Source organism: Dendropsophus ebraccatus, chromosome 15 (genome assembly GCF_027789765.1).
Source record: "Dendropsophus ebraccatus isolate aDenEbr1 chromosome 15, aDenEbr1.pat, whole genome shotgun sequence".
In the NCBI taxonomy this organism is placed as follows: Eukaryota; Metazoa; Chordata; class Amphibia; order Anura; family Hylidae; genus Dendropsophus; species Dendropsophus ebraccatus.
The window spans coordinates 38,081,690-38,097,600 of NC_091468.1; the positions used below are offsets into that span (position 1 = coordinate 38,081,690).

At 45.4% G+C, this 15,911-nt stretch overlaps 1 long non-coding RNA gene across 1 annotated transcript; it reads right to left on the minus strand.

The window, feature by feature from the left end:
• Positions 1-10,367: 10,367 nt before the first annotated feature.
• LOC138774477 (uncharacterized) lies at positions 10,368-15,535 on the minus strand. Its single transcript, XR_011360324.1, has 2 exons — positions 15,472-15,535; positions 10,368-10,554 (listed from the first exon to the last, which is right to left on the minus strand). It is a non-coding gene; the product is annotated as an uncharacterized lncRNA (long non-coding RNA).
• Between the last annotated feature and the right edge of the window lie 376 nt (positions 15,536-15,911).

A 15,911-nucleotide genomic window follows, 5' to 3' on the forward strand; every position in this document is an offset into this window, starting at 1 on the left:
TGATGGCAAAAAGTTATATAGATTTGTAAATTACCTCTCTAGTATTCCAGTACTTATAAGTTGCTGTATGTCCTGCGGGAAGTGGTGTATTCTTTCCAGTCTGACACAGTGCTCTCTGCTTCCACCTCTGTCCATGACAAGAACTGTCCAGAGCAATAACAAAACCCCATCCAGCTATGGATGATTCCTGACATGGACAGAGTTGGCAGCAGAGAGCACTGTGTCAGACTGGAAAGAATAAATCACTTCCTGCAGGACATGCAGTAGCTGATAAGTACTGTAAGGCTTCAGATTTTTAAATAGAAGTAACTCACAAATCTTTATAACTTTCTTTTTACCGGAGTACCCCTTTAAGAAGTTCTGCACACCATCATGGCTTACCCTGTATATTTGTATAGAACCATGTTACTGCAAGTGTTTTATTTATTCTTGGGACGAAAGGATTTATAATAATATTTATAACACCCATCTATATTTTACATCCATTCCACCATGTAATGTAGTAGAAAATACTGATGATGTATGCATCAAATGTCTGCTAAGAGAAAACAATAAAACTTTAATTTATATCAGTATATTACATTTCCAACATGCAAAGTAACTAATGCTGTTATAATAACGTAACGGTATAATAAGGCCATGTCATATTCTGCCATTCTAATAGATAGGACATTAGGGAACAGTCCTTTAGAAGAATATTTAAGAGTTATTTGTTTTCTTCTTTATTGAATATCTCTGTACTATTTTGTTCAAGCATTTTATCTCATCTTATTAAGCTGCTTTGGATGGTGAGATTACTATAACATACTGGAATAGCTTTGCAATAGATGGTACAGTGCGCCCTCTAGGGGTAGTTTTGTGCATGCTTCACTTTACTGCCTTGCTTTGGAGAAAAGTTTAAGGTGTCATGCATGGAGTGGTGCAGAGTGGTTATATGCCCCGTATAGAAACGTGTGGACCCATATTATATCTGAGTATACCCAGTGTCGGACTAGGGTATCTGGGGCCCACCAGAAGAAATGATCCTGGGGGCCCAACAATGAAGAACCAATGAGAAAAGACATGGCAGTGCAGGTTCTAAAGCTAGGGATCCTCTGGTCCTCTTGTGGATAAGTCTGACACTGAGTATACCTGACATGAGCGTAACAACAGTATGGTGTATGACATGGGGATAGGTGATCCACCTCTGAGCTCCACAAACAGTTCTGATGAAGTGAACAAGACCACAGGCAGCTGGACCTGTGTCTACTGCAATTCATTTTTAATATGACGGATTGTTTTTCCAGTATCTAAAGATGCTTGGGATGCTTCTCTTTTATACTCTCACCCCTTATACTTTTGCACTTGAACCCTATACAGATCTGACATCTAGTAATCTGCCACTGGACTGTAATGCTAGTGTAAAGCATTGTGTTCCTGATTCAGTTCTAACAGATGTCTATGTTCCAGAAATCTATGTGAAGGCCGGCTATATTCCAGAACTGTGGGCAGGATGTAATATTTGCCTATTATAATAATCATTCAGCCAATTTGAGCCAAACATTTGAAGCTAATGCTGTGTTTACACGAAACGATAATTTGCCAAATCGATCGTTTAACGATTTTGAAGCAACGTTTTGTTTTTTTTTATAATGATCAGCGTTTAGACCAATAAATCGTTAGAAAATTCCTAAGAAAAATCGTTATTGCGATCGTTTTTTAAGATCTCTTTAGCCCATCTTTCACATAGGGGGAATCTTTGAAAGACTGTTTACATGATGCGATCTGCAAATTTTTAGCGAACGACAAACGACGATTTAAGAACATGTTGAAAGATCAAAATGAACCATTTCTCGCTCGTCGCTTGATCGTTTGCTGTGTTAACATGAAACAATTATTGCTCAAATGTGATCGTTATTGCGAAAATTTGAACGATAATTGTTCAGTTTAAACGCAGCATTACTCCTCCCCATAGAGAACAAATGAATGTTTGGCCATGTTAAACCTTTATGTAGATATGGAGGACAGGAGAGATAAATATCAGCCAAACTAATGTAATTGAAGGTGTATAGGAAGTTTAAGTCATTCTCCCTTTGAAGTAAAGTGATTAGTGTATCATTTAACTCACTAGGGGGAGCTAAAGCTATAGGAGTTATTACACCCATAATATTACAAACTGATGTCTGCCTTTGCCGAATCTACGAATTTTTTATTTTACCACTCACCATACTAAGTTTACTACATTTAATTTAATTTAAAGATCTAGCCCAGTTTTTCGCATTCATTTTAAATTGTTGGAAGGTATAAGATTTAATTGAAGAGAATTTCCACCAAAATTGCCCATATGCTAGTAAATCATAAGTTAGAGCAAGTAGCCAGTATTCATCTATTATGTCTTTTTTTTTTTTACTAATGGAGGTATTGATACTTTTATGCTTTGTGGAGGCTGGGTTCTAGCACAGCGAGCAGCGATAGCAAAAAACAAACAAACAAACAGCACAGCAGCTCAGTTCATATTGCTCCATACTTCTGCTGGTAATGGAAGTGTATATGTAAATTAAAAAGTATGTGGGAGATTTATCAAACATGGTGTAAAGTGAAACTGGCTCAGTTGCCCCTAGCAACCAATCAGATTCCACCTTTCATTTTCCAAAGAGTCTGTGAGGAATGAAAAGATGAATCTGATTGGTTGCTAGGGGCAACTCAGCCAGTTTCACTTTACACCATGTTTGATAAATCTCCCCCTACACTCTTATTTTAATAAAGTTATATTAAAAAAGTAATATAACTTTATAAAAGCAATGTATAAGGTTTTTTTTTAGTCTCCAGAGAAACCTTTTAAGTATTTTTTTTTATAATGTATAAATACTGTGAAGATAAAACACTGAGTTGCAACACATACTCAAGTTATGTAGCAATAGGTTCAGTAGGCTACAAAAGCCCAAGGCCACAAACAGCAGCATGAACACAAAAAAGTAAAACTATGTGTTTCTTTCCTCTTTCGCATGTGTGCGGTTTGAGGTTTTGCAGCACAGTCACTCTCTGCTCTGGAACATGTTTGGACCATCTGCTGGCTGCACATGTTAGGCAGTAAGACGAATCAAAACGATGCAGATCCTGTGCCATGTGCTTAAATAATGCGTCCTTTATTTGATATTAACTCTTAAAGTAAGACTTACAGCAGATATAGCAATAAATAATACCAAGTGCTAAAGCCTGTAATGCATACAACCGTCCTCATTGCCTCAGACACATTTGAGTTCATTACAAGTCTAAGGGTCACACATACAGATAAACCTTTTTTCTTTAGCGAATGGCAAGCGATGATTTTTTTTCTTTTAAACAATAGGCATTTAGACGAGAAGATAAATCCCTATGAAAAGTTAATGCGATCGTAATTGCGTTCGTATATATACTGTGAGTGATTGTAGTTGCGTTTGTATCTAGATAATGTGAACAATAAGTGTTTACCCTAAAAGACTAAAGAACGATTAATGATGATTTTGAGGTCTGTCGTTTGAGCGTTGCCACGTTTACACCAGAAGATTATTGCATACAATTTGAGCGATTTAACAATTTTTTGCATGATAATAAGCCTGTGTAAAAGGCCCTTAAAGCGACTCTGTGCCCACAATCGGCCCACCCCAAACAGCTTGTACCTTCGGATAGCTGCTTTGAATCCAAGATCTGTCCTGGGGTCTGTTCGGCAGGTGATGCAGTTGTTGTACTAAAAAACTACTTTTAAACATTCAGCCCTGTGCCAAAAGGCCGTGGCTTAGAGTGTCTGTGCATTAGGCTGGCACAACCTCTTTGTCCCTCCTCCCCACCCTCTTTATCATGAGGAATGCTCCAGGCACATTTTTTACTATTCATCACCTGTGTGAATGTAACGCCTGGAGTAGTGGATCCACTGGACCATCACTAGCGATGGCACTAACCTCACCAGGGAGCGGAGTCTAAGGGGCCGCTGGTTTTCACCAGAGCCCGCCGCAAGGCAAGATGGACTGGCTGCGGCAGGCGACCCCCAGGTCGCTATCCCTGGCTTGGTTTCTAGTGATGGCAGGCGAGGTGTGGCAGGAGCAGTAGGCAGGAGATAGTGCAGGCAGAGGACTGTAGATGTGCTCGCAGGTGGCGGACAGGACTCAGGAACAATGGGAATGCAGCGGGCAAGGACTAGGGACAAGGACTGAAGACAGGAACAAGGGACAAGGACTAAGGTCAGGAACTACAGGGAGCTGGGCCAAACGCTATGGGAAGCATGTAGAGGCTCAAACCCCTGGAAGGGGGCAGAGCTGGAACTTATAGGGGAGTGATTGACATGTGGACCAATTAGGAGCGCACTGCCCCTTTAAATCTCAGACAGCCGGCGCGCACGCGCCCTAGGAGGCGGGGACGCGCGCGCCGGCCGGCACAGTGAGAGACAGGAGTGGAGGAAGGTGAGGCGCCCCCAGGGGCCGAACTAGCAGCAGCGCCGGGTCCCTGCACAAGGACCCCGGCGGCTGCATGGGGCAGGAGGAGGTTGCGGCGGTGGCCCGGAACACGGGATGCCGCCGCGGCCGTGACAGTGAACACTGCACATGGGCTGAATTATTAAGGCACCTGTGCAGTTTTCACTGCAGAGGAATAGGAACTATCCTGCCAGTGGCATTGTTAATGGTGAAGAGGGTGGGGAGGAGGTACGGAGGGGTGGTGCAAAGTTAGGGCACAGATATTCTAAGCCACGCCCGTTGGGCACGGGGCTGCAGTTTTAAAAGTAGTTTTTTAGGACAATAACTGCATCACCTGCCGAACAGACCCCAGGACAGATCTTGGATTAAAAGCGGCTATCTGAAGGTACAAGTGGTTTGGGGAGGGGCAGATTGTGGGTACAGAGTCGCTTTAAGTCATCATGTGCGTCATGTTAAAGTTCATTAATGTAAGGCTATATTGTCACTGGACTCTATCTTGTCTGATGGATAAATCTAGGTTGACAGACAATTTGTAGATGAATGTGTAATGCAAACATTTCTTTGAGGGAAAAAAAAACTGCTGGATTCAGTATCTTTCCCTCCCATTGTTGACAGCTTCTTTTCTAGGTTACCAACCACCATTCTGCTTTGACCCGAGATTTTTGTGCAGTAAGGAAACAGTGCACAAGAGCAAAAACAAATTCTAATGATACATACCCCCCCCCAATAGTGTATATATGCACTGCTCAAAATTAAAGGAACACTCAAATAACACATCCTAGATCTGAATAAATGAAATATTCTCATTGAATACTTTGTTCTGTACAAAGTTGAATGTGCTGACAACAAAATAAAACAAAAATCATCAATGAAAATCAAATTTAGTAACCAATGGTGGCCTGGATTTTGAGTCACACAACAAAATTCAAGTGGCAAAACACTACAGGCTAATCACTTCTCAGTACCTATGCTTACTGGCTGATGTTAGGGTTACTTTTGAATGTTGGTGGTGCTTTCACACTTGGGTAGCATGAGACGGACTCTACAGCCCACAGAAGTTGCTGATGTAGTGCAGCTCGTCTAGGATTTCACATGAAAGCGAGCTGTGGCAAGAAGGTGTCTGTCAGTGTAGTGTCCAGAGTTTGGAGGCGCTACCAGGAGACAGGCCAGTACACCAGGAGACGTGGAGGAGGCCGTAGGAGGGAAAAAAAGGTGTCTGTCAGCGTAGTGTCCAGAGGCTGGGGGCGCTACCAGGAGGCAGGCCATTACACCAGGAGAAGCGGAGAAAGCCGTAGGAGGGAAAAAACCCAGCAGCAGGACCGCTACCGCTGGGCAAGGAGGAACAGGAGGAGCACTGCCAGAGCCCTGCAAAATGACCTCCAGCAGTCTATAAAGGTGCATGTGTCTGCATCCATGAGGATGGTATGAGGGCCTGACGTCCACAGATGGGGGTTGTGCTCACAGCCCAATATTGCTTGGCATTTGCCAGAGAGCATTAGGATTGGCAAATTCGCCATGGGCGCCCTGTGCTCTTCAAAGATGAAAGCAGGTTCACACTGAGCATAAGTGACAGAGTCTGGAGACACCGTGGAGAGCGATCTGCTGCCTACAATATCCTTCAGCATGACCGGTTTGGCAGTGGGTCAGTAAGGGTGTAGCCCTCCATGTGCTCACCAGAGGTAGCCTGACTGCCATTAGGTACCGAGATGTGATCCTCAGACCTCTTGTGAGACCATCTGCTGGTGCGGTTGGCCCTGGGTTCCTCCTAATGCAGGACAATGCTAGACCTCATGTGGCTGGAGTGTGTCAGCAGTTCCTGCAAGATGAAGGCATTGAGGCTATGGACTGGACCGCCCGTCCCGCACACCTGAATCTGATTGAGCACATCTGGGGCATCATGTCTCGCTCCACCACCAACGTCATGTTGCACCATCAGGCTTTAGTGGTCTATCCACTTTAATTTTGTGTGTGACTAAAATCCAGTCCCTTGATGATGTTTGTGTGATTTTGCTGTCAGCACATTCAACTTTGTACGGAACAAAGTATTCAATGAGAATATTTAATTTCATCAATTCACATCTAGGATGTGTTATTTGAGTGTTCCTTTTATTTTTTTGAGCCGTGTACTATAGCTATATACACACCAACCAGACCAATGTTTTTAGAGCAGAGTGGTGGTCGGTAACCTAGACCTAGTCAACAATAAGAAGGAAAGAGCAGCATATCAGCAGGAGGGGGCAACTTTTATAAATAAATGTAGCTGCAAAAATATTTAACCTGACGAGCCTTACAAGTTTATCTATATTAGTCAAGATGGGAATATCCCTTTAACTCTTAAATGAGTATTCTGAAAGCCTAATTTCTTTTTTATTTGCTGCTGGCATAGTTTAAATAAAAAATAAAGGGTGGTCTTCACCAATCCCCAGAATATCCATTCCAGTGTCTTTCATTTCCCTAAGCTTCACCATTTGTTGCCACTTCCAAGATAAGCCATTACAACAGGACCTGCCCTTTCAGCCAATAACTGGTTGAGGTGGGACACTGTTGCATTCAGTGATTGGTTGAGCAGGCAGGTTCTTCTGAGAATGCTTGTTTTGGAAGTGGCAATAAATGGAAAGTGGTAAAATCTGAGCTGCAGGGGAGATAGGTAGGCGAGTATCTTTTATTTTATATTATTACTGTGCCCTAGAAAAACGTAAAAGACATTAGAATACTGGAATACACCTTTATGCAACAGCATAGAAATGAAAAGCATGTCTAGCTCAGTATCTTTACCCTTAAAGATAGGAAGTCTAGTTAGCGTGAAGAGGTAAGAGGAGGGTTGAAAAAGTAAGGCCTTTTACATCATGAAAGTTAGGCCATCACCTAGGGAATACCTGGAGGATATCAGACCCTGGGGAGGAAAGAAGATATACATTCCAATGGACACAGCCTACTGTGGGGGAAAAAGAAGGCACAAGAGAGGAAGACGATAAAGCTTTTATGTATTTTCCTCACATTATAAGTTTAATAGAAACAAACAATGCCCTAACCAAGATGGTAATCTAATAAAGAAAGAAGTGTAGTATTAGTAATTTTTTTTTTACATCAGTAGCATTTAAAGGGGTTGTCCAGTGAAAATCTTTTTCATTCAAATCAACTAGTGTCAAAAAGTTATATAGATTTGTAATTTACTTCTATTAAAAAATCTTTCCCTCACTTATCAGCTGCTAAATGTCCTACAGTAAATGTTCTATTTTCAGTCTGACACAGTGCTCTCTGCTGACATCCCTGGCCAAGACAGGAACTTTGTCTCGGTTTTCTATGAATCCCCATAGAAAAACTCTCCTGCTCTGGACAGTTCCTGTCTCGGCCAGAGATGTCAGCACAGAGCACTGTGTTAGACTGAAAATAAAACATTTCCTGTAGGACATACTGCAGCTAATAAGTATGGGAAGGCTTGAGATTTTCACTGGACAACCCCTTTAATATATTTATAGGACAATTTTCAATGTAGTTTTGTCAACACCTCAAACCACTGGTACTGTCCATTTGATCACATCTCAAAATCCTTCCCAGTCGTGTCTTTTAAAATACCCCAGAGCTTTGGTTAGGGTAAAAAAAAAAACTTTTAACCTGCAGCAGCTGAGTCAATGAGGCGTGGCCTAGAGTGTCTGTGCCCTTGCCTGCAATGCCCTGACGCACCTCATTGACTTGGCTGATGCAGATTAAAGGGGTATTCCAGGGAAAATTGATAAATTGGTAATGGAAAGGGTTAACCTAATATACTTACCTGTCCTTTATTGCTCCCCCAAGGAGATCTGTGGTCCGGCCACGTGATCTTCCAGTTTACGACTCGTGGATCCTCTTCTTCTTCCGGTTCGGTGACGTCACCATACCCGGCCGGCGTGTGGCTCTCTGTCTTATTAGCGGCAGAGCACTGAACCCTGACTGGCTTGGTAGCGTGTAGCCAATCAGGGTTTAGTGTTCTGCCTCTCCACACACACCAGTTACATCTGCAGGGTCGGCGTCAGCACGTCATTGTGAGGGGTCCCTGCGGGGTGCCATCCGACATCACTCTGCAGGACACCCCTCCCCCCCCCCCCCCCGTGTCAGCAATGCCGACCTGAGTCCCAGGAGGGGAAGGGATACGGCGGGCGGCATCGCTGACACGGAGGGGGGGGGAGGTCCTGCAGAGTGATGTCGGATGTCACACAACAGCACCCTGCAGGGACCCCTCACAGTGACCGGCCCCCCTCCCTGAGTAATCATTGTGATCCCCCCGGCCCCCCTCCCTGTGTTATCATTGTGATCCCCCTGGCCCCCCTCCCTGTGTAATCATTCATATACACAGATCACTCACCCCCGGTGTAAGCAGGCTGCAGCGGCGCTGGACCCGATCTCGGCGCCTTTTTCAAGCAGCTATCCTCAGCTGACAGGTGCTGTGTACAGAGCAAGGAAGAAATCTCTCCTGCCTCACACACAGCGCCTGTCAGCTGAGGATAGCTGCTTGAAAAAGGCGCCGAGATCGGGTCCAGCGCCGCTGCAGCCTGCTTACACCGGGGGTGAGTGATCTGTGTATATGAATGATTACACAGGGAGGGGGGCCAGGGGGATCACAATGATAACACAGGGAGGGGGGCCGGGGGGATCACAATGATTACTCAGGGAGGGGGGCCGGTCACTGTGAGGGGTCCCTGCAGGGTGCTGTTGTGTGACATCCGACATCACTCTGCAGGACCTCCCCCCCCCCCCTCCGTGTCAGCGATGCCGCCCGCCGTATCCCTTCCCCTCCTGGGACTCAGGTCGGCATCGCTGACACGGGGGGGGGGGGGGGGGGGGAGGGGTGTCCTGCAGAGTGATGTCGGATGGCACCCCGCAGGGACCCCTCACAATGACGTGCTGACGCCGACCCTGCAGATGTAACTGGTGTGTGTGGAGAGGCAGAACACTAAACCCTGATTGGCTGCACGCTACCAAGCCAGTCAGGGTTCAGTGCTCTGCCGCTAATAAGACAGAGAGCCACACGCCGGCCGGGTATGGTGACGTCACCGAACCGGAAGAAGAGGATCCACGAGTCGTAATCTGGAAGATCACGTGGCCGGACCGCAGATCTCCTTGGGGGAGCAATAAAGGACAGGTAAGTATATTAGGAAAGGGTTAACCTTGGTTAACCCTTTCCATTACCAATTTATCAATTTTCCCTGGAATACCCCTTTAAATTATCATTTTTTTACCCTAACCAAAGCACCGGAGCATTTTAAAAGACACAACCGGACAACTGAGAAGGACTTACTGTCATCAAACAGACGGTAGCAGCGATTTGGGAGCGGGCCGGTGGATACAGAATCACTTTAAGTTTTCTGCGAGTTATCTAAAGACCCAAATATTTTAATGGAAATCACAATCACTTCCTAACAGAAGGATAAGCAAAAGTAAGTTTTTTAATCACTGGAGTGAGAAAATAAACAAATGCTTGTAGCTAATCCTGTGATCATCGAGGCTTTTAGTGGTCTAAAGTCTTTAACCCAGATAGACTTGAAGAAGGGTTCACTTTAATGGACGTGATCTCTCCGTACATCCCTTGATCTTAATAATGCCTTGAACTATTTTGAGCTGTTTCCGACCAATATCCTACAGACACACTCAATGACGGCCTAAGGGATTTCAATTAAGCTTCATGCGTTGATTCAAGAAGGAAAACTTAAGCTGTCCGATTGCAGCCAGCAACTTTGACAAGTCAAGGGTAAATGCACCAATTGTATATACAAATATTATAAAAGTAAGAATACAAACTGAAATGGAGGGGTTGTATCCTTCCAAACAATAGAGAAAAATGGTGATGTAGCATTAAAACAGAACAACTAGTGATAAAGAATGGTTTACTTTTTAACATCTTTTTGTTTATAGAAAATGTCCATTTTATATGGTAGTATCATTTTAAAAAAAGTTTTAACTTAGTTTTAGTTCAACACTCTTTATTGTCTCCAGTAACAATGAACTTTCATTTTCTTTGAAGCACTTTTCGAAGTGGAGACGGGCCCAGTGAGCTGCTAGAACGAGAAGCTTTTGTATCTGTGACTCTGTTAGTTATGGGTCATTGCATCAGTAATGCAGTCCTTTATCCTTTTCCTGTTGTTTTCTTTACCTTTAAACACAAATAGGCAAAATTTACCATTATGGAGAAGACCAACAGGTGAGCAGTATTATGGATTAGTGGCTAATAGAGATAGAGAGAAAAACTTGTTCACGCTTGGGTTTGTCCAAACCAGAACATTCTGCATTTTATTAACTGTGGCTGAAGAAGTTGGATGGAGCCCTTGGGAGCCATGGAAAACATGATACAGCCTATGGCTATGTTCACACAACGTATTTTTCCTATTAATCAAGGCCGTTGTTGCAAATTGCAACAGCATCTGTGATCAATAGAAAAGATACATTGCATTAAAGTCAGAGAAAATCCCGTCCGGAGTGTATGCACTCTGGCCGGGATTCCTAGCGACCGCACAAAAAACTGACGTCATTTTTTTTGTGGCCACTATTCATTGAAAGGCGGCTGCACAACACTGACAGCTCTCACAATAGAAAGTGCGGCTCTGGCCACACTTTCCATTGTCTGCTATGGTGAATTGGGATGCGGGCGGACCCGAATGCACCCGCATCACAATTGAACAGAAATGTAGTTCATCCGGCCGGTTCATCGGCTGGGATGAATTTCACTGACACCAGCCATTCTGTGACACGGCCAGGTTACAGAACGGCCGGTGTCATACAGCGTGTGAACCCGGACTATGGCTAGCATGATGGATACATTCTATGGCTAGCTGAACATTGTGGCTCCATTAAACATCCATTAAACATATCAAAAGGAAATTACTGTAATGAATGTAATGAAATTTCCAGATTAAGGTAAGAAATTATGGAGTCACTCAATGTTGAGGGAAAAAATGGTGAAGTCTCCTTGTAATTTTCAATTCTTTTCAAATAATTTTCAAATAATTGCACAAATTTAATAAATCTAATTTATCTGCAGGGAAAAGTAAACATCTTTACAGACAGTACTAGACTGTGAACTTGGCTAATGGAAACAAAAGGTGGTGCCAGATGAAACAATGGAAAGGAATATAAATGGCCTAGATGTACTCATCCACGCCAGAATCCTGTCAAACGAGTGCATGGGACTTTTCTCCATATTTGTTACTCCAGCAAAAATCTTTTTCTTTTAAATCAACTGGTTTCAGAAAGTTATATAGATTTGTAATTTACTTCTATTCAAAAATCTCAAGTATTCCCATGCTACCAGCTGCTGTATGTCCTGCAGGAAATGGTGTTTCCAGTCTAACACAGTGCTCTCTGCTGACATCTCTGTCCGAGACAGGAACTGTCCAGAGCAGGAGAGGTTTTTTATGTGGATTTTCTGTTGCTCTGGAAAATTCCTGTCTCAGACAGAGGTGGCAGCAGAGAGCACTGTGACATAGAGCAGCTGATAAGTATGGGAGGACTTGAGACTTTGAATAGAAATAAATTACAAATCTATATAACTTTCTAAAACCAGTTGATTTGAAAGAAAAAGATTTTCGCTGGAGTACCCCTTTAACACCCAAACAGAAGAGAACAAGGTTACAGCAGGCTAAGGAGAAGCCAGTGTGGAGCATGGGATAAAAGTGATATTTAGTGGTGAATCAAGAGGTGATCTGCATTGGTCACAGTGATGATGATGATGATGATAAAGAGCTGTATGGTATCCCCCCCCACAGGTGTTTTTGTCTGTCCTGTGCACCTCTCAAAAAACTTCCTCCTCAGGTTAACAGTGTTGATTAAATAGTTTGAAGTTTCACCACTAGATGTCAGTATTTTCTATTTATATGTATTGCACAGCAGAGGAAGGTTTTGGTTAATGTTTTATGTGTACCATGTACTTCTGATCTACCAACATCACACCTGTGTGCTAGACAAGCACTGGCGTCACGACAATACCATTTTTGGCTGAGCTGAAACAACAACACCAGTCCTCTTGACTCACACCTGCACCAGGGCCGTTTTAATACATTGGTGGGCCCAGTGCACAGCCCTCAAGAGTGGGCCCCCCCTTCCCTTTCGGCACATTGTATAATGTACTGAATTTGCCCCCACACTGTATCAAGAGCCCCAATACATACAGTAGTTACCTTATAACACTATTTCCACCATACAGTGATTACATATTACAGAGAATCACAGAATCTGTCAGAGAAATATTTTAGGCTCCAACACATACAGTAGTTAGGTCCCCTGTAACCCTATATAGTAGTTACACCCCTCCGTACCCTTACATAGTTACACCCCTCTGTGCCTCCATAGTTTTAAGGTGTCCCTGTAGTATATAGACCCTCATGTGCTCCTCCAGTTATATACAGCCCTCCTGTGCGCTCCCCCATTGTATATAGCCCCCGGTGCTCCCCCATAGTATATAGCTCACCTGTGCTCCCCCCATAGTATATAGCCCCCCTGTGCTCTCCCCAATAGTATATAGCCCCCCTGTGCTCTCCCCAATAGTATATAGCCCCCCTGTGCTCTCCCCAACAGTATATAGCCCCACTGTGCTCTCCCCCATAGTATATAGACCCCTGTGCTCCCCAATAGTATATAGACCCCTGTGCTCCCCAATAGTATATAGCTCCCCTGTGCTCCCCAATAGTATATAGCTCCCCTGTGCTCCCCAATAGTATATAGCTCCCCTGTGCTCCCCTATAGTATATAGCCCCACTGTGCTCCCCCATAGTATATAGCTCCCCTGTGCTCCCCCATAGTATAAAGCCCCCTGTGCTCCCCCATAGTATATATCCCCTGTGCTTCCCCATAGTATATAGCTCCCCTGTGCTCCCCCATAGTATAAAGCTCCCCTGTGCTCCCCCATAGTATATAGCTCCCCTGTGCTCCCCCATAGTATATAGCCGCCCCCCATAGTACATAGCTCCCCTGTGCTCCCCCATAGTATAAAGCTCCCCTGTGCTCCCCCATAGTATATAGCTCCCCTGTGCTCCCCCATAGTATATAGCTGCATCCCATAGTACATAGCTCCCCTGTGCTCCCCCATAGTATATAGCTCCCCTGTGCTCCCCCATAGTATAAAGCCCCCTGTGCTCCCCCATAGTATATATCCCCTGTGCTTCCCCATAGTATATAGCTCCCCTGTGCTCCCCCATAGTATAAAGCTCCCCTGTGCTCCCCCATAGTATATAGCTCCCCTGTGCTCCCCCATAGTATATAGCCGCCCCCCATAGTACATAGCTCCCCTGTGCTCCCCCATAGTATATAGCCCCTGTGCTCCCCCATAGTATATAGCTCCCCTGTGCTCCCCCATAGTATAAAGCTCCCCTGTGCTCCCCCATAGTATATAGCTCCCCTGTGCTCCACCATAGTATATAGCCGCCCCCCATAGTACATAGCTCCCCTGTGCTCCCCCATAGTATATAGCCGCCCCTCCATAGTACATAGCTCCCCTGTGGTCCCCAATAGTATATAACCCCCCATAATATATAGCTCCCCTGTGCTCCCCCATAGTATATAGCTCCCCTGTGCTCCCCTATAGTATATAGCCGCCCCCCCATAGTATATAGCTCCCCTGTGCTCCCCCATAGTATATAGCCGCCCCCCCCATAGTACATAGCTCCCCTGTGCTCCCCAATAGTATATAACCCCCCATAGTATATAGCTTCCCTGTGCTCCCCAATAGTATATAGCCGCCCCCCCATAGTATATAGCTCCCCTGTGCTCCCCCATAGTATATAGCCACCCCCCCCATAGTACATAGCTCCCCTGTGCTCCCCAATAGTATATAATCCCCCATAGTATATAGCTTCCCTGTGCTCCCCAATAGTATATAGCCGCCCCCCCATAGTATATAGCTCCCCTGTGCTCCCCCATAGTATATAGCCCCCTGTGCTCCCCCATAGTATATAGCCCCCTGTGCTCCCCCATAGTATATAGCTCCCCTGTGCTCCCCCATAGTATATAGCCGCCCCTCCCATAGTATATAGCTCCCCCATAGTATATAGCCGCCCCCCCCATAGTATATAGCCCCCTGTGCTCCCCAATAGCATATGCGCTCCCCCTCCCATATAATATTGAAAAAAACAAACACTGTTACTCACCTAGGTCCACGCGTTCCTCTTCTCTTCCCTCTTGTGGCCGCCCGTCCTGCAGTCACAAGAGGCTGCACTCCCCTTACCCTCGCGCCGACGCTCCAGTGACGTCGGGCGCTAGAGGGAGAGTGCGGCCTCTTGTGACCGCAGGAAGTGCGGCCACAAGAGTGACTGACAGGGAGGGAGCCAATGGCTCTCTCTCTGTCAGTATCGCTGCTGCTGAAGCGCCGCAGCAGCGGCGGACGGGGGGGCCCTGCAGGGGGCGCCATGGAGGGGTAAGTAGATTACCCATCCATGGCGCTCCCCCCTGACAGGCTGGCGGCCGGAGCCCTGTGCGACCGCACTGGTCGCACACAGCAACGGCCGGCCTGCTCGGGGGGGGCCCCTTTAACCAGTGGGCCCGGTGCACGTGCACCATGTGCCCTCTGGTTAAAGCGGCCCTGACCTGCACCCACCACAGCTGTATATCAGTTAAAGGACCTTAAGGCTCCATTCACACGGAGTAAAACTGCCATAATTGCCGTGCCATGTCATAATTGCAGTCTATAGGAGGCTCTCGCGCCTCCTCTCTCTGCGTCTCTCCACATGTCCATTCTTCAGCGCGGAGAGAGGTGGTGCGCGAGCCTCCTATAGACTGCAATTATGACATGGAGGCTGGCGGAATTCCACCAGTTTTACTCCATGTGAATGGAGCCTTAGTGACTAGTAGAAGGAAATGTGTTCTTATTAACCCCTTAGTGACCGCCATGCTGCCTTTTCACGGCGGCCACTAATGGGCTTTATTCCGATGCGTACGCCTTTTAACGACGGGCGCATCGGAATAAATTACCGGAAAATTCTCCGCTCCGGGCAGTTTAACCCGTTAAATGCCGCTGTCAAAGCATGACAGCGGCATCTAACAGGTTCCGGTGTGTACCGGACGGCGCCGCAGGTCCACTTACGTGATCGGAGGTCCCGCGTCGTCGTCCGGTCCCTCCGACGTCTCCATGGTAACTCCGGGGGCCTTCATTACCATGGATAAGCCATCCTGCTGACAGGGGTGGCTGTGCTACTGCCTGTCAGCAGGATGGTCACATGACACAATACACTGTACTGCAGAAGCAGTACAGTGTATTGTATACTGTGATCTAAGTCTTACACTAGTGTACAGTAATGTACACTAGTGTAAAAAAGTAAAAAAAAAGTGCACCAAACACAATCCACCCAGCCCCCCCTCCCCCATAATAAAAATGCATTACATTCCCCATACACTATAAAACATTACATAAAAGTGATCAAAAACACAAATCCCATACATATTTGGTATTGCTACGTCCGTAACGACCCAATCTATAAAACGATATCAATAATTATATCGCACGACACACGCTGTAAAAAAATA